The sequence below is a fragment of the Oreochromis niloticus genome, linkage group LG15 (genome assembly GCF_001858045.2).
Source record: "Oreochromis niloticus isolate F11D_XX linkage group LG15, O_niloticus_UMD_NMBU, whole genome shotgun sequence".
NCBI classification, from domain to species: Eukaryota; Metazoa; Chordata; class Actinopteri; order Cichliformes; family Cichlidae; genus Oreochromis; species Oreochromis niloticus.
In genome coordinates, this window is record NC_031980.2 from 27,378,668 (window position 1) to 27,405,489 (window position 26,822).

The 26,822-nt window shown below is 39.4% G+C and overlaps 1 protein-coding gene across 5 annotated transcripts in view; it reads right to left on the minus strand.

Moving 5' to 3' along the window:
• cnih3 (cornichon family AMPA receptor auxiliary protein 3) overlaps nt 1-26,822 on the minus strand; it is a 159,716-nt gene that overhangs the window by 131,363 nt on the left and 1,531 nt on the right. The window lies entirely within an intron of this gene.

Here is a 26,822-nt window from a genome sequence, read left to right on the forward strand (position 1 = left end):
AAAACCCTTCAAACTTGACATTAATTTGTTTTACAAATTATTTAGATATTTTAATTACAGATTGTGCAGGGTACAATAGATTTCAGAACCTAACAATAAACAAAAGGGTACAACAAACAACACAATACCTCACACAACTAAATGATTTATGGAAAAATAAAGAATAAACTTTAACTTCTACCAACTTAACCCATAGTAAAATAAAGAAGCTCTAAAAGAACACTGTAAAATTGAAACAGTTACTGCCTGCATTTTAAAACTGACCTTGTTGATGGCTACCACAAAATAAGAACCACATTTTATTAAATACAGGGAATGCAGAATTATTAGGCAAGTTGTATTTTTGAGGAATAATTTTATTATTGAACAACAACCATGTTCTCAATGAACCCAAAAAACTCATTAATATCAAAGCTGAATGTTTTTGGAAGTAGTTTTTAGTTTGTTTTTAGTTTTAGCTATTTTAGGGGGATATCTGTGTGTGCAGGTGACTATTACTGTGCATAATTATTAGGCAACTTAACAAAAAACAAATATATACCCATTTCAATTATTTATTTTTACCAGTGAAACCAATATAACATCTCCACATTCACAAATATACATTTCTGACATTCAAAAACAAAACAAAAACTAATCAGCGACCAATATAGCCACCTTTCTTTGCAAGGACACTCAAAAGCCTGCCATCCATGGATTCTGTCAGTGTTTTGATCTGTTCACCATCAACATTGCGTGCAGCAGCAACCACAGCCTCCCAGACACTGTTCAAAGAGGTGTACCGTTTTCCCTCCTTGTAAATCTCACATTTGATGATGGACCACAGGTTCTCAATGGGGTTCAGATCAGGTGAACAAGGAGGCCATGTCATTACTTTTTCTTCTTTTATACCCTTTCTTGCCAGCCACGCTGTGGAGTACTTGGACGCGTGTGATGGAGCATTGTCCTGCATGAAAATCATGTTTTTCTTGAAGGATGCAGACTTCTTCCTGTACCACTGCTTGAAGAAGGTGTCTTCCAGAAACTGGCAGTAGGACTGGGAGTTGAGCTTGACTCCATCCTCAACCCGAAAAGGCCCCACAAGCTCATCTTTGATGATACCAGCCCAAACCAGTACTCCACCTCCACCTTGCTGGCGTCTGAGTCGGACTGGAGCTCTCTGCCCTTTACCAATCCAGCCACGGGCCCATCCATCTGGCCCATCAAGACTCACTGTCATTTCATCAGTCCATAAAACCTTAGAAAAATCAGTCTTGAGATATTTCTTGGCCCAGTCTTGATGTTTCAGCTTGTGTGTCTTGTTCAGTGGTGGTCGTCTTTCAGCCTTTCTTACCTTGGCCATGTCTCTGAGTATTGCACACCTTGTGCTTTTGGGCACACCAGTGATGTTGCAGCTCTGAAATATGGCCAAACTGGTGGCAAGTGGCATCTTGGCAGCTGCACGCTTGACTTTTCTCAGTTCATGGGCAGTTATTTTGCGCCTTGGTTTTTCCACATGCTTCTTGCGACCCTGTTGACTATTCTGAATGAAACGCTTGATTGTTCGATGATCACGCTTCAGAAGCTTTGCAATTTTAAGACTGCTGCATCCCTCTGCAAGATATCTCACTATTTTTGACTTTTCTGAGCCTGTCAAGTCCTTCTTTTGACCCATTTTGCCAAAGGAAAGGAAGTTGCCTAATAATTATGCACACCTGATATAGGGTGTTGATGTCATTAGACCACACCCCTTCTCATTACAGAGATGCACATCACCTAATATGCTTAATTGGTAGTAGGCTTTCGAGCCTATACAGCTTGGAGTAAGACAACATGCATGAAGAGGATGATGTGGACAAAATACTCATTTGCCTAATAATTCTGCACTCCCTGTAGTTGTACAAAGACGCTCTGCCACGGCTCAATATTCCATCCACAACTCGTTCAGCTCTGCAATAATTATTCACAGTTTACCCACCTACACTTTTCATCTCCTAGCTGCTAAGTTATTGATACCAGATGGCTAATATGGCTTTCAGGTAATTGCTTGTAGTGTGTGCTGGATAGGTTAACCTCCAAAAGTTGACGCATCTGGACGTAGCGTTTGGAGGGAGAAACGTTTCGTCACTCATCCAAGTGACTTCTTCAGTCTCAGCTGACTGCAGGTTTCCCCAAAACTTATAAACAGTACATTTGCATAATGACTGAAACCAGCCCACTGAAGGAACAATGGGCTGTGAGGTCAGTTCCTTAATCATAATTATGCAAATTCCCATGACCATTGATCAACAATCACTGACCAAAACCCACTGATCAAAGAACACTGATCAATGGCCATGAGTACCATTCACAGAGTGTTGGGGAATGGCTGCAATCACAGCATTGTAAGATGGCGAAAGATGTACCCTTAGGCCCCCTCCTCGATTCAGAGATGGTCTTTCCCTTTTCACGTAAATGGCCTCCTTGACTCCGCGCTCAAACCAGCGTTCTTCCCTGTCCAGGATGTGTACATCCTCATCATTGAAAGAGTGTCCACTGGCCTGTAGGTGTAAATAGACTGTCCTGGCCTGACGAGGTAGCTCTTCTGTGTTGTGCCATCCGCTTCGCTAGAGGTTGTTTGGTTTCCCCGATGTATAAATCCTGGCAATCCTCCTCGCACTTAACAGCGTACACTATGTTACTCTGTTTATGTCGGGGGACCCGATCCTTGGGGTGGACCAGGATAGGTTAACATTTATGATAACTGTTTCGGTAGCTTTACTGACCTCTGAAATTCCTCCTAAACTGTTATGAATGCTAAGTACTTTAGCTGTTAGAGAGGGGAAGATCAGTGGGCCTTGCTTTTTTCATTGCCTTGCTGTCTAAAGTTATCAGCAAGAGGAGGCAAACAGGGCACTGTTGCTATCAATACCATAGCAAATGATTATCTTAATTTAGTATTGTTGATTTTTACTATTAATTAATATCTGAGTATGAATTTTGCTGACAACCCTTATAGTGCACATCCTTTTTTTTCCTTCTTGTCACTGCTGAACATTGAATAAAGTTATCATGCATCCAAAGTGCAGTCATGCAATACTTTTATGTCCAGTTAACAACTGTTATGAAAGTTTAGTTTAGTAACTGTCCAAAAAAAAGTTACCAGAAGGATATCAATATAGCTGCTAACTAACAGGACGTGCTTCTAGAAAGACTTTGGTAGGAGCCATCACTTTGAATTTAAAGTTATGATGTACTTTAATAGCAGTAGCAGTAGTTTAGTAGCAGGCTTGCTATATCATGTAACATCTGCAAAGAGAAATAAACCTCAGAACCAGCACAGGTCAGGTGACCACACCTTGTCCACAGAGAAAATAAATTCAAAATGTCTTAACAGAACCTATTAAGTGACTTATTCCTAAGTGAGTCGTGCGACTGCCCTGCTGCACCAAAACATAGGGCTTTCCCCACCTGCAGAATACCACTTTAGGTACTTTGAACTCTCAATGTGTTACACTTTCTACCACTCGAGCCAGTGAGCCGGTATCTGAACTGAACACCTTGGCATGGCGAGACAGCTGGAAAAGTTAGTTTTGTTGTTCCCCTGTGGCCTCACATTTGCACTCGACCACATCTTACTTTGAAGAGTTTAAATGAAATTGAGTTTTTCCTTTTTAAAAATTTCTACCTCACCATTATTTATACACAGTTCACTTGTCAGGACTTTCTACAAGGTGCCAAAAGCAAATGAACAGCACATGTGATAGTTATGAAACACATATTGCATCCATTTCTTTACATTAAACCACCTGTGTGGCCACACTATTTGAATGGTCCAAGGAATCTGACGTAATTGCAGGCTCATTGAAATTGTAATAATAATAATAATAATAATAATAATAATAATAATAATAATAATAATATCTTTTTGCCACTGGCAGGGTTCATATTACCATGGCAACACTGATTCCAGCAACACCTGCTTTTTTGGCCTTACAGGCTGTTATTGAGCCACTACTGCAAATGTTTGTTATTGTTTCACACCTATAAACCAGAGGCCACCAAAGAAGCATATACCTGAGAGGCAGGTTTATTAATCAAATCATACCATGCCATTCAATACAGGGCTGCAAATCCTTTCGAAAATTACATGTCAGTACACAACATTAAAAAGCTTTAGGGTTACAAAAGTCACAGTGATAAGGTTTAGGTTGCACATTGGCCAACAACACCTTAGTACCTCAATTTCCTTTTCTGTGCTCCATGAAACAAGAAAACTTCTGAGTGTGAGGCCAGCACACTCACGCTAGCACAATTTATTTGTTGTTTTCCTCAAAATCAATGCTGCTACTACCATAATACTATAAAGACTAAAAAACTACTAAAACCTAAAACAAAAAAACAAAACAGAAGCAAAAAACTCTTTATCAATGCAACTAATGTTTGTAGGCTACGCACATCATGCCACCACTTCAGACTTTCCAAACTGAAGTCCAAACTTCACTCCTTTCGCCCTTTTATGCTCATATTATATATGAGCTAAGTCCATGTTTATGCAAGCAATCCCTGTGAGATGACTTTCAGGCTTTTCCATTTTATTTTTTTTTAATATGATTTTACTATCCCTCATACACACATGGGCAAAATTGTTGGTTAAATCCCTTTCTATGAGCTCTGATCTAAATCTGACTATAACATGAAACATGAAGTCTGGAAAAAGCACCTTTTAAACCTGAAACAGCTAGAGCAGTTTGCTCACGAGGAGTGGGCCAGAAAATCTGATAACATGTGCACAAGTCACACTGACAGACAGCAAAAAAAAATATTAAGTTAAGGGTAGTATCATTTTAATTCTATTGAACTACAATTCAAAAGCAATGTCTGATTTTCATTAGCTAACTTTTAGCAGTTTTTTTCAAGTTATTTCAGTGACCATCGTGGATTTTTCTTTCTCTAACGTAAGAGTACCAATACAGGTATTAGGTAAGCACAGCAGTATGGGTAGTAGGGGTGCAACGATACACAAAATTCACGGTTTGGTTCGGTTCGATACTTTGGTGTCACGGTTCGATATTTTTTCGATACAAAAAAAATGTTCATGCCTTTTTAATTTGTCATTTATTAAAATTATAAATATATATTTTAACTCAAAAGTACAGTTTTTAAATTTAATGTTGCTGAAACAACAAAATAATAAAAAAATTAATAAATCTATCAGATCGAGAAATCACTTATCTTTGGAAAAGAGTTTATTACAGAGAAAGGGCTCTTTCCAAAATAAAAGCTATACTATACGCTTCTTCTGGGCTGTATTCTCAGCAGCATATTAAACATATCAGGTCCCCATAAGGAGAATCATGTGCTAACGGCTGTCTAAATGACTCGTGTAAAGTTTGTAGCATGCGTGCTTGTTGTTTTTGTCTGCTTCCACTTGTCTTTGCACTAGGATGATGTCGGCATAAATGTGCAGTCATAATCGTTGTGTTCCCACTAGTGCTGTCAGCGTTAATCTCGTTAAAATGACACTAACGCCATAACGCGGCAAATCTCTGTTAACGAGTTACAGCAGATCGCCTCGTGCGTGGGGCTGGACAGCGTCAACACGTTAACGAGCTAACTGCGCTAATGCACTAGTTCCCACCAATGTAATTAAGCATTGCGTGGCACATCCGACATACTGTTTTACTTTTGCCCATGACGCGCTTACCATCAGGGTCATGCTTCACATGAAAACCAAAATAGTTCCAAACGCGGATCTGAATGAGGGTGAGGGAGGTTCAATTTCGGGTAGCGTTGAGGCAGTTGCCATGTTGCAACGAGCTTAGCTTCTGTCTTGCTAGCTTGCGCTGCGCTCAGTGGATCTGCACTCGACAGTGCAGCCTAGGCGGAGTAGTCGAACGCAGATCCACTGGGCGCTCAACACAGACAGCATCGTCAGAAGAAAAGTTGATAAAATAAAATACAAATTTTATATTGTTCGATACATATGCGTACCGAACCAAAAGCACTGTATCGAACGGTTCAATATCGATATGAGTATTGTTGCACCCCTAATGGGTAGTGTTGGCCTCAGCTGTCCAATATGTACCTGTTAATTTTTTTTTAATTCAGTGGAAATGTAACATGAAAATTATGAGTACCAGTTACAACTTGTCAGCAGTTAGGCTCCATTTGGAAGTCCCCCCCCCAAAAAACATACTTGGTGTGCAACCCTGTGATCTGAAGAATAAGTGAGCTGAGTTTTAAAAATAAACCCATAAAGAAATTTAAAATACCTGTTACACACTACAGTATACACAAAGCAGCAGTGATTTTTTTCCTTTTTCATGAAAGACAAATCAGTACAAGTCAACAAGCCCTCAGAGACTTTACCTTGTCAACTGTGATCACTTTGCCCAAAGAAATATTCACAAACTAAACATACCCACAAAGAGATGATGATTCCTTTGATGTTTAAAGCATTCTGTCCAGAGGATCTTTTAAGGAAACAGTCAAAAAACTGTGGAAACCTGATCATCTCTAATCAAAACTACATATAAGTCATTCATAATGTCATGGGACGTGTACTGTGGGTTGTGTGAAATTGCCACCAGGCTCCTGTAACATCATAACTGACACAGCAAATGAGTAACAAAGAAAAAAAATGAAAAGAAAGGCTACTGTTAAAATTGCACACTTTCAAAACCTCACACTACCGACTACCTAAAATGTTTTAAACAGAGAAGTGCCAATAAAACCAAAAAGAAAGGACCTGAAATGAAAAAGGAGGCAGGGCGAGGATCACCCCTGAAATCCTCCAAAGCAGGCACTGTGTAGTGGAACAACAGACACAGTGGAGTCAGGATGATGGATGAGAAGCCAGCAGGGGTTAATGAACAGACAGATCGATTCTGAGCAACCCAGCTATATACTATATATTGCAAAGCTGAAACTTAAAGGAATTGACGGAAGGGCACCACCAGGAGTGGAGCCTGCGGCTTAATTTGACCCAACACGGAAAACCTCACCCGGCCTGGACACGGAAAGGATTGACAGATTGATAGCTCAGCTATATACTGAACACAACCTCTATTAGCCTTAGGTTCCTGATGCCTGAAAACTATGCTGACTTTTTGCTTCATTAAGATTACAATCAATGGTATCATCCTATGCAGTTTTTCAGTGTGATGTTGTGCTAAGGCACCTTAAACATGAAAAAAAATCCTAATTTTTCCAATTTACTGGAGCCTGTGCTACAGTGAAATGTACACAACCTGTAATCATTTGGATGATGAGCTCAGCAGTTGATAAAGGTCATAGTGAATGCCAATAGCTTCCAAATCGAGGCAAATTTTAAGATGTTTTCATGATGTGCAAAATCTAATTTGTAATAAAACGGTAACCTATAATACAATCTGCATCTAAATCAGTTCATAAAAAGACCATGAACATTTTGAAGGGGGGTTGTAGCGTAAGAGAGCAGGGCACCGCCTAATCGGAAGGTTGGTGGTGCAATCCTCGTCTGCTCCAGTCTGCATGCCAAATATCCTTGGGCAAGATTCTAACCCCATGTTGCTCCCTGATACATCCACTGGAGTGTGAATGTTAAATAGAAAACACTTACATTGGAAAAGGATAGAAAAAAAAAAAGTGCTTGTATGAAAGGGCGTGTGTTAAGTCAAATTGTTGAATGTTGTCATTGTGTTTCTTAAATTTGTGAAGCCTTAGTTCAAGCAGTAGGATCAAAGACATTCCTTTGTCTCTGACCATCTCTCCAGCCAATTTGGTGCTGGGGGAGGTTTTATTGTAGATACATTCTATCTGAAAGATCTGTTTTTTGTGTTGTAAGCTTCCTGCTTTTATGATCCTTTTGGTGAGCAGGAGGTCACACAAACGCACCCCCATGACAGACACACACACACACACACACACACACACACACACACAGCCTTGTCTTTTGTAACCAAGGGGGTTCTACGGTGGGAGGTGCTTGTGTTGTGTTGTGTAAACTGTAACTGTCATGGGAATAAATAGCTGCGAGGAGAGCTGCTCTTTGAAGGATTTTGGCTAGAGACAGGTGAGGAGCATTTAGCTCCACAGCCTGGTTCTGACCAAGCTTCCCTCATTAGCAAATAAAATACCGGTTGAAGATGTTCTGTCTTGTTTTCGTTCTTCATGAGGAATAAGTCTCTAAACTAGCGGGGCCTGTGGAAACACAGACTCAACAGCGTGCATGGGTGGAATGAGGCAAGTTGTATAAAGCGCTCAGAGTAGAAAAGTGCTAATTCAAGAACCAGTCTGTTTACCTTATATTTATGCAAGCTCTATAAGTCAAAATTATGGGTTATAGTAACTTTATTGTTGCGTTTCAGGTTCTCTGTAATGTAATTTGTATTAATAATGTCCACTGTGGTAAGCTATCGCCAGCTTTTAGGATTATCGTGAATTACTGTTGACTATTTTGTCAGGTTTGGCACTGCAGTCACAGCTTTAAGCCATCCATCTATGCAAAACTCGTTCTGCTAACATTTCCTCCACTCATTCCAATTGAATGCAATGCAATACAATCATATTAGGTGCAAAATAAGACATGCCATTTTTTTGACTAATTGTAGGGCGATTTGTAGTCAAACAAATGCCTGAAATCCCATTTGTGACTCATTTAAATATTCTCTTCCCAAACTTTTGTGCACAATAAAATGCACATTTTGTAGTCCATCTTTTAGAAGATGGAAGTACCTATTACTACAAGCTACTAGATACTAGTAGCCATAGCTGGACTGGCCATCGGGCATTTGCCCGGTGGGCCGATGGTGATTTTTCGTTTTCATGGGCCGATGGGGGGGTTTTTTCTTCGTTTTTTTCCCGTAACGGTATAAACACTGGAAGGTGGTGGATTGGCCAGATGAAGGGAGATGTGTAAAAATAACTCAATTGTTTGGTGTTGGCTATTGCGGAGCTTCTACAGATTCAGTAACATTAGCTAGTGGTGGAGGCCAGCAGATGCAACACGCTGGCAGGTGGATGACGGAAAGGCAGGAGGAGCAGAGACCCGAGGCGGTGAACTGAACTTCAGGTAAGAAGTTATGACCTGCAGTCTATCTGGGTCAGATATAAACCAAGTTTAGGTGGAGTTTATTTTCGTTATGCTGACTTTTTACAGTCATTTACAATAACTCGTTTCTATACTGCTGGGCGGGTGCTATGATATTATTGATGTTGAACTTGTTTTGTCTTATTTATAAGGTTAGTTATTAGAGTTTCCAACCGTCCCCTAAAAAACGGAATCGTCTCGTATTCAGAGAAAATATTGCGCGTTTGGTATTGAGGTGAAAAGGAACACAGTTTGTCCCGTATTTCAGCTACAATGAAAAAGACACAAAGCTGGAGTTATTCTGTGTCTTTGCTGCACAGCTGCCTCTTCTCCTCGCATTCTCTCCCCCTCCCTCTCCTGTTTCTACTTCAATCATGAAACTGATCAGTGATCAGCTGATCGGCTTTTCTCTCTTGTTTGTTTATCGCTCTGAATTTTACAAACGTTTTCATCTGATGTAAAATGTATAGAAATCCATTATTGTACATAGTATTTTTTTAGGGTCCCATCATAATTTCTTCAGAAGTAGCTAAGTACTGTTTATGATGCCAGCATTTCCCACATTTTCTAGATACTGTACCAGTACTGTGTGTAAAATGCCATCAAAAAGTCAATTAAGTTTTTCTATCTCCTTTCACTTATTAAAGGTTGCCATGTTAGAAAAAATATTTTGCCCTGCCATGCTGTTTATTGATGTGGCAAATGAATGGTTTATGAAAATATGTCTAAATCTGTCATCAGTAATCAGTAATGATCATGTCTCACCTCTAGTCTTCTCTGTCTTAATTTCAGGTTTTCACCATGTGTTGTAGATAGTTCAGGAGGTTAACTCGACCAAGCAGTCTACTTTCGGGTACTGTTTAGAATACCAGAATAGGGAGGATGGTGAAGGTTTAAGTTTATTAGACTGATACATATATACCAACAAGAAAGTGTACATCACTGTGACAACAGCGTTTGAATGAAAACAAAGGCTTTATGGTTTTTCCTATAATACCTTGTGGGCCGGTCTCTAGTCAAAATGCCCGGGCCGATTTTTTGTCCAGTCCAGCCCTGCTAGTAGCTAGTAGTAATACTTGTAGTGGCCTCTGCCATGACATTGTTAAGGAGTAAATGTTAAGGAGTAAATGTGGCTGGATTCTCTGCCCTTCTCTTTTGCTAAATCTTCCTTCATAACTAGTTGGAAAAATGTAAATGTTATAAATTCAGGTAGAAGAAGGTAGGGCATACTTCTTTTTGGACTATTTAGCCATACCCTCAGTCTACTTCACTCTCTGGTATGGAGCCTTTCTGTTTCCCCAGTGTTAAAATTAATTATTGGCATCCCAAGCAAGCAAGCAAGCAAGCAAGCAATTTCTTTATATAGCACTTTCAGATCAGCCCCCAGCCGGACACAAAGTGCTGTACACTTGACATGCCAAAGTGATACATTGAACATGTTAAAAAATAAGAAAAATAATAATATAAAATAAATAAAATTATATATATATATATATATATATATATATATATATATATATATATATATACACATACATACATAAATGATTATTAAAATGACATTAAAATAAATAAAATTAGCATAAATAGCAAAGACAATAATAAAATAGTATAAAAATGATGATGAGAATTACATTTAAAACAATAAAATCAGCACATTAGATCAAAACAATAAAATCAATAAAATCGGGTCAGACTGTGTCATATGCCAAGGAGTAAAAATGGGTTTTAAGATGTGTTTTAAAAGTGGACAGTGAAGGGGCCTCTCTAATGTGCTGGGGCAGATTGTTCCACAGATTAGGAGCAGCAATAGAGAAGGCCCTGTCCCCTCTGAGCTTCCTCTTGGACCTGGGTACCTCCAGGAGCAGCTTGTCAGCTGACCTGAGAGACCTGGGGGGTGAGTAAGGATGCAGAAGCTCAGAGAGGTAAGTTGGGGCAAGACCGTTTAAACATTTAAAAACAAACATGAGGATTTTAAAATGAACTCTATGATATACAGGCAGCCAATGGAGTGAAGCCAGGATGGGAGTTATGTGCTCTCTTTTACGAGTTTTGGTTAAAAGTCGTGCAGCAGAATTCTGGACCAGCTGCAGACGAGAGAGAAGATGCTGACTAACTCCACAATACAGAGCATTACAGTAATCTAGACGACATGAAATAAAAGCATGGATTACCGTTTCAAGATGCGGCCTGGATAAAATAGGTCTTATCTTTGCCAAGCGCCTTAAATGGTAAAAACTGGACTTGACAGTAGCCCTAATTTGACTGTCTAATTTAAAATCACTGTCCATCTTAAAACCCAGGTTTGTAACAACAGATTTAAAATACTCTGCCAGGGGTCCCAAATCAATAGCAGAGGGTTCACAAGGTCCACTAGGACCAAACAGAATCACCTCGGTTTTGCTTGAATTACACCTTAGAAAGTTTAGGGACATCCAAGATTTAATGGCTTCTAGACATGCTAGAAGTGGCTTAATAGAGAAGGCCTCTTTCTGCTTCAGAGGCAGATAAATCTGACAGTCGTCAGCATAGCAGTGGAAGGATATTCCATGCCTTCTGAGGATGGTTCCCAGGGGCTGTAAATATAATGAAAAAAGCAGAGGCCCTAAAATTGAGCCCTGCGGGACCCCAGACTGAAAAGTGGCAGAGGAAGACTCATACCCTAAAAAGTTAACACTAAAAGTTCTGTCACAAAGATAAGACCTAAACCATTTCAAAGCAGTACCACGAATGCCTGCAAGATGGTGCAAGCGAGACAGTAAAATGTTGTGGTCTACAGTGTCAAAGGCAGCTGTTAGGTCAAGGAGGACAAAACAACATGATTACCAGAGTCACAGGTAAGGAGGATATCATTAAAAACCTTTAAGAGTGCTGACTCCGTGCTATGAAAGTTTTTAAAACCTGATTGAAAGACCTCCAGGATACCATTCTCATGTAAAAAAATCCATCAATTGGCAATGTACAATTTTCTCTAAGACAGCTCTGCTGTCCACAGAGCTGTCCATTCAAAAATCCATTGTGGAACTACTGTTTAAATCGTGAGTACTTTATGAACATTTGCTGGTTCAACAATTCAAGCTTGCCAGGCTCTTCAGTGCTCAATGACGCCAAAAAAAAAAAAAAAAAATCACTCTAATTAACAATTTGTTCAAGATATTTTTCCTCAAAGTTGGAAGCCTTCCAAGTCATAAAAATGTTTTAAAGAAACACCATGTCTATACTGCATTCCTAATCACACAGCTTTTTCATTCAGCTTCCTCTATGTTATTTGAGTACCTAACATGCACAGATTACTACCCTATAACAGGTAAGTCAAATTTGCATGATCTAATGCAAATGTGACAAATTGTTCATTGTTCAGAGTTTGCAAGTTTACGTCTTTGTTAATCATAAACTATACCATTTCACACCTTCGTAAGACTTACAGCCATTACACAGAGTCAACTATGATCACAAACAAAAAAACTATCCAAGTATTTGCTGTGGGAACCCCTTGTCAAGAACGGAACAGCCAAAAGAACGTGCTTCTTATTAAGACAAGTTATCCATTGTAAGTTAGTGTGAATGTCAAGTGTCGTCCGTATAACAAAACGCTTTTCTTACTGTGGCTGAATTTGTCTCAAGTTAAGGAGATTAAGAGGGAAGTAATGATCTATTTCTGCATTTTGTCTCCAGTGCTGTTGCACTTGTCTCCTAGAAAAGCTTGATGTATCTTAGCCCTCTCCCTCACCCCCTTATTTAGGGAAACTCAACCTTTTAAACAAAGAACTTTCATTTTATTAACCTTGTTTCCTTTTGATCTGCATCGCTGCCTGCTCACCGCTTTGCATCTGCCATTTTCCTTTCTTTTCATGTCTTATATTAATTTTGCCCCAGTCACCTGTCCAGCAGCTGAATTGGGCTTTTGTCTTTGACTGGCCTCATCTTCTTTGTCAATCCTTCATCATATTATATATCATTATATATCCCTATATCCTTCATTAGACTTTGCCTCATCCCCCTTCCATTCATCTTCCTGTGGTTTTATATGGCTCTTTCCGCAAAGGTTTTTACCAATGCATCCTCCAGCACACGTGTGACGTACATGTCAGGGGTATTACAGATCTGTGGAACAAGCTTGGGCTTCATGGAGAACCAAATTTGGACAGATATCACTTCCACTTTTTTCCCTCTACATTATAACATCTGTGTCTACAGATAAACCTTCCTTCTGTCACTTGAAAATCTAATTTCCCACAATTTCATCAAGAGAAAGTAAAACAAACCCTTTTTTTCCCTCTTCTCAGTACATTTCATTTCTACTCTGTCCAACACCATTAGCTACTCTCTCCTTCCTGCAGCTTCCCCAAAAAGCCAATTGTTTTGCTCCATCAGCTGAACACCATAGAGACAGTCGCAGATGAGGGTGTATTGTGGCTCTTCAGCGTGAACGATTATTCACGCGACACCTCTGTTCAACCTGTGAATGCCCTGTACTTGTCAAAATCTCAGTGTGATCCAGTGCAGTGGTAAAAGTGCACTGTTAGCTGATCTGCTCCCCTCCAAATCCATCCTGAAGTGTGCATGAAACTCTGATGTGCAGTGTCACCTCGGTTTTTCTTCAACAAGTATTCTCTTTGTGTGAGGCAGTTTTTAAAAAAAATGGATAGCTATCAGAAGGTAAAGTGTAAGAAGTATAATGGGTTATAGAAATAAACACATTCCTCCATCACTGCCAGGGGTGCGTTGACCTACAAGAGGACACCCTTAAATATTGAACTGTGCAGCCTTAAATCTATGACAGTCAGCTTCATCATGGTTTGGTTTGGAATCACCCAGTGGGGCAAAAAAGTATTTGGCAGCCACTGATTGTGCAAGTTGTCCCACTGAAAAAGATGAGGTCTGTAATTTTTTGTATAGGTTCACTTCAACTGTGAGAGACAGAATATAAAAAAGAAATCCAAGATTTTAAAGAATTTATTTGTATAATGGTGCAGAAAATAAGTATTTAGCGCCTACAAACAAGCAATTCTGGCCCTCACAGAACTGTTACTTCTTCTTTAAGAAGCTCTTCTATCCTCCACTCGTTACCTGTATTGATGACATCTGTATGAACTCGTCATCTGTATAAAAGACACCTGTCCACACCTTCAGACAGTCAGACTCCAACCCCCACCATGGCCAAGACCAGAGAGCAGTTTAAGGACACCATGGGCAAGATTGTACACAAGACTGAGACGATCCAATCTACAATAGGCAAGCTGCTTGGTGAGAAGAGATCGACTGTTGGAGCAATTATGAGAAAAGTGAATAAATACAAAACCACAGAAAATCTCCCTTGACCTGGGGCTCCATGCAAGATGTCACCTTGTGGGGTACAAATGATCTTGAGAACGGTGAGGAAACAGCCCAGAACTACACAGGGGGAACTGGCCAGTGACCTAAAGAGAGCTGGGACCACAGTAACAATTTTACTAGTAACACACTACATCGTCATGGATTTAAATCCTGCAGTGCTCGAAACGTCCCCCTGCTTAAGCCAGCACATGTCCAGGCCCATCTAAAGTTTGCCAGAGACCAATTGGATGATCCAGAGGAGGATTGGAAGACTGTCATGTGGTCAGATGAGACCGAAATAGTCAAAAGTCTTTGGTATAAACGTCACTCATCGTGATTGGAGGGGGAAGAATGCCGAGTTGCATCCCAAGAACATCATACACACTGAAGCATGGAAGTGGAAACATGTTTTGGGGCTGCTTTTCTGCAAAGGGGACAGGACGACTGATCCATATTAAGGAAAAAATGAGTGGGGCCATGTATCGTGAGATTTTGGGCAAAAACCTCCTTCCATCAGTGAGAGCATTGAAGATGAAACGTGGCTGGATCTTCCAGCATGACAATGATCCCAAACACACCGCCTTCCCAACGAAAGAGTGGCTATGTAAAAAGCATTTCAACGTTCTGGAGTGGCCTAGCCAGACCTCAATCCAATAGAGAATCTGTGGAGGGAGTTGAAAGTCCGTACTGCCAAGCGACAGCCCCAAAACATCATAGTCTTGAGCAGATCTGCATGGAAGAATGGGCCAAAATACCAGCTACAGTGTGTGCAAACCTGGTGAAGACCTACAGGAAACATCTGACCTCTGTCATTGCCAACCAAGTTTACATTACAAAGCATGGAGGTGAACTTTTATTATTGACCAAATACTTATTTTCTGCACTAATATACAAATAAATTACAATGTGATATCCTGGATTTCTTTTTTACATTCTGTGTCTCACAGTGGAAGTGAACCTATGCTGAAAATTACAGACACCTCTCATCTCTTTCAGTGGGACAAGAGGGTTGGGCATATATATCGACTATTGACGATAGGGTGAGCCTATCGTTTTTACAAGGGCTATTTATTTATTTATTTATTTGCCCATGAGTAAGTTTGCTAATAATGATGGAGCTAATAGAAGCAGTCAACAGGAAAAAAAAAAAAAAAAAAAGACAGCACTGTTTTAACAGCACCCTCTTTCATCTGTGAGCAAATGCACCCTCCTCAGAGTGTGCCCAAATCCAGCGGTTCATTTACTCAAACTTATAACAGAAAAAAAAAAAGGCAGTAGCCTATGTTCAGAAAAAAACATTTGGATGGTTAAGACCAGTAAAGATTTTACTGCTTGTTTTTAAAGTTCTTATATTAGCTGTCTTCTATGTTTACATTCAGCTCCCAGGGGTGTGTACTATGAAGTGAGATTAATGGCTTGGCGAGCTATGTCGAGCTGTCTTTTAAATTACGCTGAACACATACAGTAAGATTCAAGATTTTTATTTTCCATTTGCACACAGGACCAACAGTCCATGCACATTCGAATTCTTCTGCAGAGCTCTCCAGGTCAAGTTACTCTTTTTACAAGATAAAGACAAAGCAACTAAAAAAAGAAAAAATTGAAATAAAGCAAGGAATAGAGCAATCATAGTATTTACCAGTGGCGGAGCGGGGGGTTGGCTTACTGGGCTTAAGCCCAGGTTGTTTTTCCAGAAGCCTGGGGTCTTTTGGAGCGTAATTTTGTCATAGATGCCTGGCTGACAACTGTATAAAACAAAAAACTACACACAATATACGAAACACATAGTGCACACTGTGGGAATTTATGACTGTGCGTAAATCCCCCCTAATATTGGTATGATCCGAGCTCAGGCACTAAGCGACTGAGCGAGGGGACGGGGGGAGCTTCTACCTGTGAGTGCGCTGTTGGAGAAGCGCAGCGAGGCAGACAGAGGAGAGCTTAAGTTCGACCAGGTACCAAAGCAAATCATTCGTACTGTACAAATATTGTAAATATGACGGTGTATCACAAAAGATTGATATCAAACTGATCACTTGACCCATATTACGTTACTTGCTCTTCGAGTGAATCAACAAATGGCGAAATGAAAAGCCGAACAACAATGCTGTTTCTTTAGAGAGTCTTAGCTTACATGTGTGTTTATTTCATATTTTCAGTTGTTACCCTCCACGACTAAATAAATCGGTTTCAGTAATGTACTGATATACAAGAATGGACATAAGGAGCTTCTTTCAAAGAAAAAACTCTGGTAGATGTTATTTTATATATTATGCTTTGTATGTTGTTCAGTATATTTCTATGCAAAACAAGAGGAATTTCAATACATAGCAGTATATTCACAGTTTAAACCAGATATTTACACACACTTTAGGGAAAACACAAGAACATTTTTTTTTACTGTACAACATCAATTTAGAGTAAACTTGTTTTGTTTTGGATAAATAAATATTGAAATATCTTTTGAATTAGTTAAATGTCAGAATAAAAATAGACAGAGCTGTCTATTTTTTATCACTTTCATCAAATTTAGGAGTACATATACACTAAGTTTATTGTTAATTAATAAGAAAACTCCAGACGATTCCATTCTGAGCTGAAGAAGCTTCTGATAGGTTAGTAGAGTCCATGTGAGTAAATTGGTGGCACACCTGTGGATGCATATAAGGCAAAACACAGAACCTGTTTCTTTGAAATGGGAAAAACAAGAGATGTCAACCAAAACACCAGGAAAAGAATTGTGGAGCTCTATAAGTGTGGCTCAATTTTAACACAATTTGGTGCCATTTACAATTAAGAAATACAGATATTTGTTAACTTTAAGAGTAAAGAGAGAAACTATGTTTTTATATTTATCAATCTAAAAAAATAAACATTTAGTCTGATTTGATGTTACAATTAAAAAAGTGTTTGTGTTTTGATCTGAAGAGTATGTAAATATCTGGTTTCTACTGTATATTTGATGATTGTCAGCACAAAGAGGGAGAGAGAGGAACAGAGAGGGAGATGGAGAATGAGGACAGAACAGAGATGGAACAAGAGCAGGTTAGTTGGTTGACTAAACAACCATTTAGTCAAATGGTTGTTTACCAAAAGTATCACCGTATCATAGGTACTCATGTATCTAGTACCTAGTGTTTCTTTTTAGGTTTGTTATTTTTCAATTTCTATTTTTTATTAAGTTATGCAAGCTTGTTTGCACAACAAGGCTAAATAATTATATAAACTTTTCTAAATAGTGTACTTTGGTAGAATTAAAAAATAAGTGTAGTGCAGGTCTATGATGATTTTTAGTGCTACTATCATCTAGTTCTGATTCTAGTTCTGTCTTGGTTAAGTCCTAAGTAGTCCTGATTTTGAACTGTTGTAGTACTGTTTTAATTCTGGATCAGTTCCGGGTCCCCTTCTACTTGACATCCTGAAGTATGTTTTTATTACTGATGATCATGCCCACTAACATTTCAATTTTTTCCACTAATTATGCTACCATACAATTACAGTTAAATTGTTATAAAAAGGTACTTCTGTCAAAAAAGTGTTGACAAAAATGAATGAAATGACTAGAAACAGTAAACTATGAGACTCTGGTGGGTCCCTGATGCTTCGACAGCTACACATGCAAAAAAAAACTAAACAGCTGTAATTTGGTAGAAACCCTAAGTGAGAGGGTAAACGATGTTAGTTTGACATTCCGACCTCTGCAATGCTGCCGGGGTAACCTCTCCATCATATCTGCACCACAGGGCCTTCCCATCTATCAAAGGTGCACCAAGGGAGCGTCTGGCCTGTTCCAGGCTTTAATGACTCATTAGGGGCTGCTGTTACATGGGAGGAGAGTCGCTCAAGCAGAGTGGGGCGTTGAAGCGCTCAGCCACAGAGGAGCTTGCAGTTCACCTTGTATTTTAATTAAAATGGCTTCATAATCACTTCAGTGAGTGCACCCATAGGTAACTGTGGAGTTACATTTTATGTGAGAAACAGTTTGATTGTGGTTGGATGTGAACAGTTCTAAATGTCATTATGCCCCACAGTGACGAGAATAATGGAATCTACTTATTATCAGTAGAAAAATATATTATTCCAAATAGACAAATGCATTTTTTTGAGTGTGTGTTTCTGACTGTTAGAAAATGCGCCATAGCCTTCAAACAGGGGTAAGAAATTGTGGGAATGATTGTATTTAATTAATAATTATATTTAACTAAAACTACATAATTAAACCCGCGCAAGCATCAACACTAAATACTCCATTAAAGATGAGAAAACAACTGCCAAAGACACAAAAGGACTACTGGCTGGAGAATAGGTGCAAAACAGCGACAAAGAAAGTAGATAACTGCAATGTGACAGAAACAACTATAAAGATACTACAAATGTCAACAAAAGAACTACAACTGAACACAAAGATATCAGAAACAACTACAGGTACTAGAAATTTCAACAAAAGGACTAGAAAGGTTGAAAGACCAAAAACAGCTAATCAGAGACTATAAATGTCCACAAAGAGCCAAAGCAACTGCAAAGAGACAACAAATATCCTCAAAAATATCCCACACAACAATAAGAAGGACACTAAAAAAATGACTGAAAAGATAACTAAACAGCACGTTATCATCCCAACACATAACACACCGACAAATGTGATAAATCACCGGTATGTTACGCGTTCGGAGGCATGAGAGTCAGACGGAATGAATCTAAACATGTAAGTGTGTTTTACGTTCTGATCATGAATCACTTTGGAAAACACTATGCAAGTAAGTAAGTAAGTAAGTAAGTAAGTAAGTAAGTAAGTAAGTAAGTAACATTTTATTTGTATAGCATCTTTCAAGAAAAAAAAAAAAAAAAAAAATAAAAAAAAAAATCACAAAGTTCTTCACAGAAAAGCTAAAACATAAAAACAGAAATCAACCAAAAGCAAGTTTAAAAAGATGGGGTTTTAGCTGTTTTTTAAATGAAACCACTGAGTCCACAGATCTCAGGCTCAAAGGAAGGGAGGTTCCAGAGTCTGGGGGCCACAGTTACAAACACTCTATCACCTTTCATTTTCAGCCTCGTATGTTGGACGACCAGCAAGCCCTGATCACATGACCTCAGGGACCTGCTGGGGATGTACTGATGTAAACGATCTCTGATATAGGTTGGTACTTGTCCATGCAGAGCTCTGAATGTCAAAGTCAAAATCTTGAAGTGGATTCTGAATTTTATGGGGAGCCTGTGCAACTGGATCAGCAGAGGTGTAATGTGGGAGTATTTAGAAGACTTGGTCAGAAGCTTTGCGGCAGCATTCTGAACAACTTGCAGATGATCCACAGAGGTTTTACATAAACAAGTGAACACAGAATTACAATAATCCAAACGAGATGAGACAAATGCATGGATGACCATTTCTAGTTCTGAGCGTGAAACAAGGGGACTCAGCTTAGCAATATTTTTTAAATGATAAAAACAGGAGCGAACCAATAAATTAGCATGAGTGTCCAAAGTCAGAGCTGAGTCAAAAGTTACACCAAGGTTCCTGATAGAAGGTTTGGTAAATGTAGCGAGAGGGCCTAAGTTTTCCATAACCATAGGTACCAATTTTTTGGGAGCACAAACAAGGACTTCAGTTTTCTCCTCATTTAGCTGAAGAAAGTTATCAGCCATCCATCGCCTAATGGAATCTAAGCACCTATGCAAAATCAGTAGTTTGGAAACATCTTGGGGCTTAAAGGAGATATACAACTGAATATCATCTGCATAGCAGTGATAAGAAATATCTTTAAAAGTGCTCAATAAGTGCTGAAGAGGGAGTATGTACAGCAAAAACAATAAAGGTCCCAAAACAGAGCCCTGTGGCACACCATATTCAAGAGAAGTAGAAGAGGACCTGTATTTAGAATTAGCCACGGAAAAAGATCGTTCACACAGATAAGATGCCAACCAGTCCAAAGTAGACCCTGATATACCCACCTAATGTCTCAACCTATCTAGCAAAATGTGATGGTCAACAGTATCAAAGGCAGAGGTCAGGTCCAACATCAGCAGGACAGAGCATTCTCCTGCATCATAATTCATTAGAGTCTCCAGTGACATCCTGATAAGTGCAGTTTCAGTAGAGTGAGCTCTACGAAAACCAGACTGGAATTTATCCAGAATGTTGTATTCATCTAGAACAGCTATAAGCTGCTTAGCAGCAACCTTTTCTAAAATCTTAGCAATGTGATATGGTTAAGGTTAGAGTTAGGGCTGGAATGGACGGCTGGAGCCTTTACTAGAAGCATGTGTTACCGCTGCGAGTGGCATTCTGTTGGATTCAATAGGGAACCCGGCGCGTTTCATAAGGCCATGGATGGGTACCTTTCATGTTACTAGGAGACACCTCGGGCCGTGACAAATCGTCGGTATGTTCAGTGTTGGGGAGTAACGGAATACATGTACCGGCGTTACGTATTTAAAATACAAAATATGAGGAACTGTATTCCGTTACAGTTACCGTTTAAAAATGTGGTATTCAGAATATAGTTACTTTGTTGAAATAAATGGATTACATGGCGGTCTTTTCCTGTTTCATATGTTAGGCTATGCCCTCTCTACTTTTGGTAATTCCACACCCCTGGAAACCCAAACAAAACACACATTAAGAGGCTCTAATGGCTGTGTCTCATTCTCGCGGCCCATGTCACCTCTACTTGCATAATGACATGAAGAAATATTTTTTTATATTATTATTCAAAAAATTATTTAATATGAAGGCAATAGGCAAAGTGTTACAGGCGTAGCCCTAAGGAATGTAGCCTCGTGGGCAGTGTAGTCCGTGCTGCAGGGAAAATGGACTGCTATACCCGTTATCGTTATGGGGAAAAAAGGAGACTCAAAAAATACGAGTTGTCACCGACCAGAAACGGGAGATGGAAGCATGCAAATATAATAATAAACACTGCAGCCAAAATAAGTGCCTGAGGAGCCCAGTTGTGAGTAAGCTATTAAGACTCGACTGTACACTGTCTTCGTGTTTTCCTCCAAAACAATATGTTCCGTTGGAGCAGCCGTTCAACGCCCCTCTCTGTCTCTCAGTAGCAAAGTTGACCCAGACAACACAGTAAAGCTAGTTCTCGGCTACGAGCCCGACACGGAGCCCGACATGGAACTCGATGTATTAGCCAGAGGTCCCTTTACTATATATGCGTGGAATAGTTTTCTATATGAGATTGCTGCAAGAAGTGCAGCCTTACCTAATGCCCACCCTACTGTTACTCATTTTATATTAAGATTTAAAAATCTAGTTGATATTGGTATGGTGAGTAACCTTCAGTAATAGTAATAAATCACACAGCAATAGTACATTCAGGTAGTTGTAAAAAGCATAATAATATATTAAGTATTCCAAAGTATTCAGAATACGTTACTCTCATTGAGTAACGTAACAGAATACGTTACCCAATACATTTTGGGGCATGTATTCTGTAATCTGTAGTGGAATACATTACACCAACACTGGGTATGTTATGCGTTGGTAATGATAATGGTCTGAACTAAAACAGCTACAAAAGGGCAATGCAAAACACATTTCATCATTTATAGCCACCATGTGTGTATTTCTGCCTGGTTGTTTGCCTTCTGTATGTGAGAGGTGGGCAGCCCTTACAGTTGCACCCCCCCCCCACACTGGGAGGGATAAGTAATCAGTTCCGTTTGTTTGTTTGTCAGTTTGTTAGCAGTCTAGCGTCCAAAGTTTTCGAGATATCATTTTCAAATTGTTTTCACCGAATGTATAAAAACAAAACAAAACAAAAAAAAAATCAGAAAAACTTTATACTACCAACAATTTTTTATGGATTGTCTTCAAGCTGCATAACTGTATACTAGGCCTTGGGGGACATGAGTTACCTAGGTTGGCTAAGTGGCCGACCTTTGGGCGCTAACAATGGATGTCAAAGTCAAAATTTAAAAAAAAAAAAAAAAATTCAAGAAACAATATTGAGAAATACATTAAAGAGCATGGAGAGAGTTGTATGACTAAATAAAAAAATGTGTCAGTGTCACAATGTCGCCATCACAGGCTGACTTCATCATATTGTAATAAAAACATCAAAAAAAAAATATTCTGGGGGGGGGGGGGAGTTGCATGCTCTAAGTGCTCTTATTTTTCATTGCAGTTATTGGGTGATTGCGTTGAGTTACCTCCAATCATTGAAGCACTTATACAGTCTGATTAGTGGAACAGTGATCTAACAAACCTGTCAACAATATGTGTCTTTGTCTCACACTGGTTTTAATAGAATTTTGAACAGGCAGGACCTGTTCCTTCTTCATTACCTCTTCACTTCAGCCAATCCAGAGATGGCCATGGAGAGGAAGGTGATTAATAATAATAGATACTCCAAAGATAGCCATCATGTCTTTTTTGCTCTTTTTTTTTTTACTTACACAAATGTTACAGAATAACTTCATATGAATATAGATGAGAGTGAATGGAAGAGCACTTATCAGCAACTGTGAATGACTAGAGGAGTAGATATAACTAATTAACTCTGACTTTACTGGCCAATTACTGACAGAAGTCCATCCGTGTGCAGCTATTTGTCACTGACTTCTGTCTACTTCTATCACTCGTGTTACCTGCTGACAGAGTCTGTAATGTTTCACTTATTTTATTTCCCTCTTCATTGTACTTTGTGTGTGGGCTGCTTCACAGCCTCTGTCTTTATCTGTTCATTTACACTAGCTTGTCTTATTTATAGCCTGATTTGACCCTGGGTAGTTTGACTCACAACGCTTGCTCTTTTTAACAATGCACTGCCGCTCGGGGCTTTAAAAACTAACCTTTTGGCCAAGCAGCAACTGTGGCACCAGGGTTCAGTATTTTTTTCTTTCTTTTGTCTTTGAAACCAGATGAGAACTTGAAAAACAAAGACAGACTGAGAGATGGCCACCTGCCAAAATGATTGATAGAAGTGAAAGAAGAGTTTGAGCCAAATTTCCCTAGCATTTTGGCAGGTGGCTGGTGTTAACATGCAGCTTTGGCTCAGCAGCTCCCCACACTACACTGCAGAGCCTCTTCCTAATTATGATTCCTCACAGTATGGAGCCCCAGCTTATTATGCTGCAAGTCTGTATGGCAATGTGAATGGGGAATTATTGGAGGAGGCATCTCCACACTGTTTCTGCCTCCTTAAGCAGAATGCACAATAAGGCACGGTGCGACTGGATTATTGCTGAACGCACAGAGCAAAATGTTGAGTTGTGATCTTTCTTTTCACTGGTACTGAATTTACATCACAGGCAACACACTGAAGGATGTGATGTGGATCTTGTCCCTCTCTAGACCTTTTTAATGTTTCTAAGTACTAATGACGTGTTTTTGTGGCGTGGCAGAAAGTGACAGCTCTGCAGCTGCATATGCATATAGCTTTAGAGAGCTTTATAATAAGGGTTTCTGCAGGCAAAAACATGGATATGCCATGGGCTCCCCAGTGTCACTTACAGTAGCCAAACTTGAAGGAACATGAAGTGGAAAGTAAAGCTCTTGGCTCTTTTAAAGTTACAGCAGGTAACCACTTGTACAGACACGTTGATGACACCTGGGTCAATATCAAAACCCAAGAAGTAGAAGCCTTCACTGCTCACATACACTCAGTGGATAGAAACAAAGTTCACCAGCGAATATTTGGACTGTGCTGTGCATGTTGAGGAGAATAGAAACTTCAACACTGAAGTTTACAGGAAGCCCACACACACACGGGCCAGTACCTCCTCTTTGACTCCCACCACCCTCTGGAATACAAACTTGAAGTAATCAGGACCCTACAACACCAGGCAGAAAATGTTCCCTCTAAGCCAGAAGTGAAAAAGAAGGAACACACACATGTAAAGAAAGCTCTAAGAACATGTGGTTGTCCTAATTGGGCCTTCATGACATCAGCAAAGATGCACAGAAATGAAGGCCAGACACCAACTACGGACAAACAGAACAATATTGTCATCCCTTATGTAGCAGGTTTGTCAGAGAAACTCAGGAGAGTCTTCTCCAAGCACAACATCCCAGTGTACTTCAGACCCAGACACACTCAGACAAAAACTGGTTCATCCCGAAGACAAAACTACCAATCACAAACTTAACAACATAGTGTATGCTGTACAGTGTTGCGAGGAATGCTCAGACCTCTACATTGGACAGACCAAACAGCCATTTCATAAATGCATGGCACAACATAGAAGAGCCACCTGGACAGGACAAGACTCAGCTGTCCATCTGCCTCTAAAGGACAAAGGTCACTCTTTTGAGGATGCCAATGTTCACATTTTGGACAGAGATGGTTTGAAAGAGGAGTGAAAGAAGCCATCTATGTCCACTGTGAACGACCATCTTTGAACAGAGGCGGTGGCTTACGACACCAACTGTCTGCCATCTATAATCCAGTTTTGAGATCCCTTCCCAGATGCCTTAACGCCCACTCACATCTTGTATCAGGTGATCTCAATAAGTCACATGATAGTTTGAGGCCCACTGCTGAGGTCAGCAACCCTGCCAAGGGACAACTCCCACTAGGTTTAAATACCCGGGACTCTCCGCCATTTGGTCTTAGAACTGAAGAAACTTCTCGGATGAGAGGAGAAAAATCTTCAAGAAACTTAAAGAAGTCCAGTTGCTTTTCCTTCCAAGCTTCTTAGATTACCATGACCTGGATGACTGAGAACTCTCACAGACCTTTAATCCCTGAAATGTCTCAATGCAAAATGAAATGCAATATCAATATCACATGTCAGTTTTTCTACAAGACAAAGAAATGCCGAAGTAAATGAAGACATCTATCGTTTACTGTATCAGACATCTATTTCATTCACCTTTTTCAGAAATTTCTGTATTAGATGGTAAAAAAGAAGGAACTTTTCTGTCATTTATTTATTTTTTATCTATTAGTTAATTACTATGGTTTTTAATCATTCGGAAAAGTTACAAAATTTGTGAGAATACAGTTCACATTTTCCAAAGCCATCAAGTGGACCGGACTGGTGTCTTTATTGTGCCGATTCTTGCCGCTGGGGCCTTATGTTTGACACTCCTGATCTATACACAAGAATAACTAGAAATATTTTAGTTCTTTGTAGTCACATATAAAGCAATTTGTATGCTGCACATCACCCTGGAGCTAACAGGTGTGTAGGTAACCCTCCAATGTAAAGACGAGGAAACATCACATTTTGGTGACGTCCGTGGTTTCTAGACTTCAGGGAGACTTTGACTGCAAGTTTTTTTTTTTCATCTGAGTATTAAAGTCTTTACATTTAATCTTTATGTTTATATTAGCCTCTCATTAATTTTGAGCCTGTGAAATTCAGGGACTGTTCATTAAAAAAAAAATGGCTGCATCTCTGAAACCATTTATGTATTACTTTGTAAAACCCGCTTAATCAAAACCGACAGCCTGCATTTCATTCACATATTGATAGTTGATTTACAGTCCACTGTTGCTGTGGACAGAGGCAAAACTACAAAACTTGTGTCTTTGACACAAGCATTATGGAGAGCACTGAATGTCACTCAGCAATATCCTATTGGTAAAAAAATATCTGACATTGACAGATACTTTAGTTGTTTACCTCAAAGCTGAAAGAAAATGAACTTATTTACTTCACTGGAAGAAACTGAATTTCACTAACTGACACACTATGGCGTCTGGTTGCTACATCAGTGTTAGTCTTTTCTGTCTTTAGTGATATCATGTGTTCCTAAGGCTTAGTTAAATTATAATTTCAGCTGAATGTCATAATGACGTACCCCATTATGAAAAAGTAAAAACGTTTCCTTGAAATTCTTGTAAAAGCCCCCCATAACAAGTATGTAAATATTTAACCAATTTTGGAATACGTTTGTAACATGACAAAATGTGGAACAATTGAAGTGCTGTAAAAACTGCCAAACTGCAGTCCAACCATAAGCTAACAGCTAAGTGGTTCCCTGGTGACCTGGTGGATATTCAGGCAAAGCCTGGGTACCTTGCCCAGTATGAAATGCACTCTGTAGGAAGGATACGAGAGAGTACATCACTCCATTATGTTCCTTTAAAAACTTTGTTTATACACTTAAAGTCACAATTCTGTTTTTGCTTTAAACAATATCTCTGACGAAAGCATTCTATAAAAGCGACAGAAACCTTTTTTTACATGTATATCATGACATCCTACATCACATACATTTGTTTTGTTTCACTTGGCTCCTGTTTCTGCCACCATGACATCTACTTCAAACGGGGGAGGACACTTCATTTGTGAGGCATCATAAAGGTGTTTTCAGCGTGATCACTTAGTTGTAATTGTGCTACCACGTGTGTCTGTGCCCTTACTGTCTAGGACTCTTTATTTCTGCTGACACATGGGTCACTGTCTGACAGACAGACACACCAACTATTAGCTGGAATTGCCAGAGGATCAGTCACCCCAAGTGCATCAGGTCTATGTAAAAGACAGACCCTGGAAAAAAGGCTGGAAGACC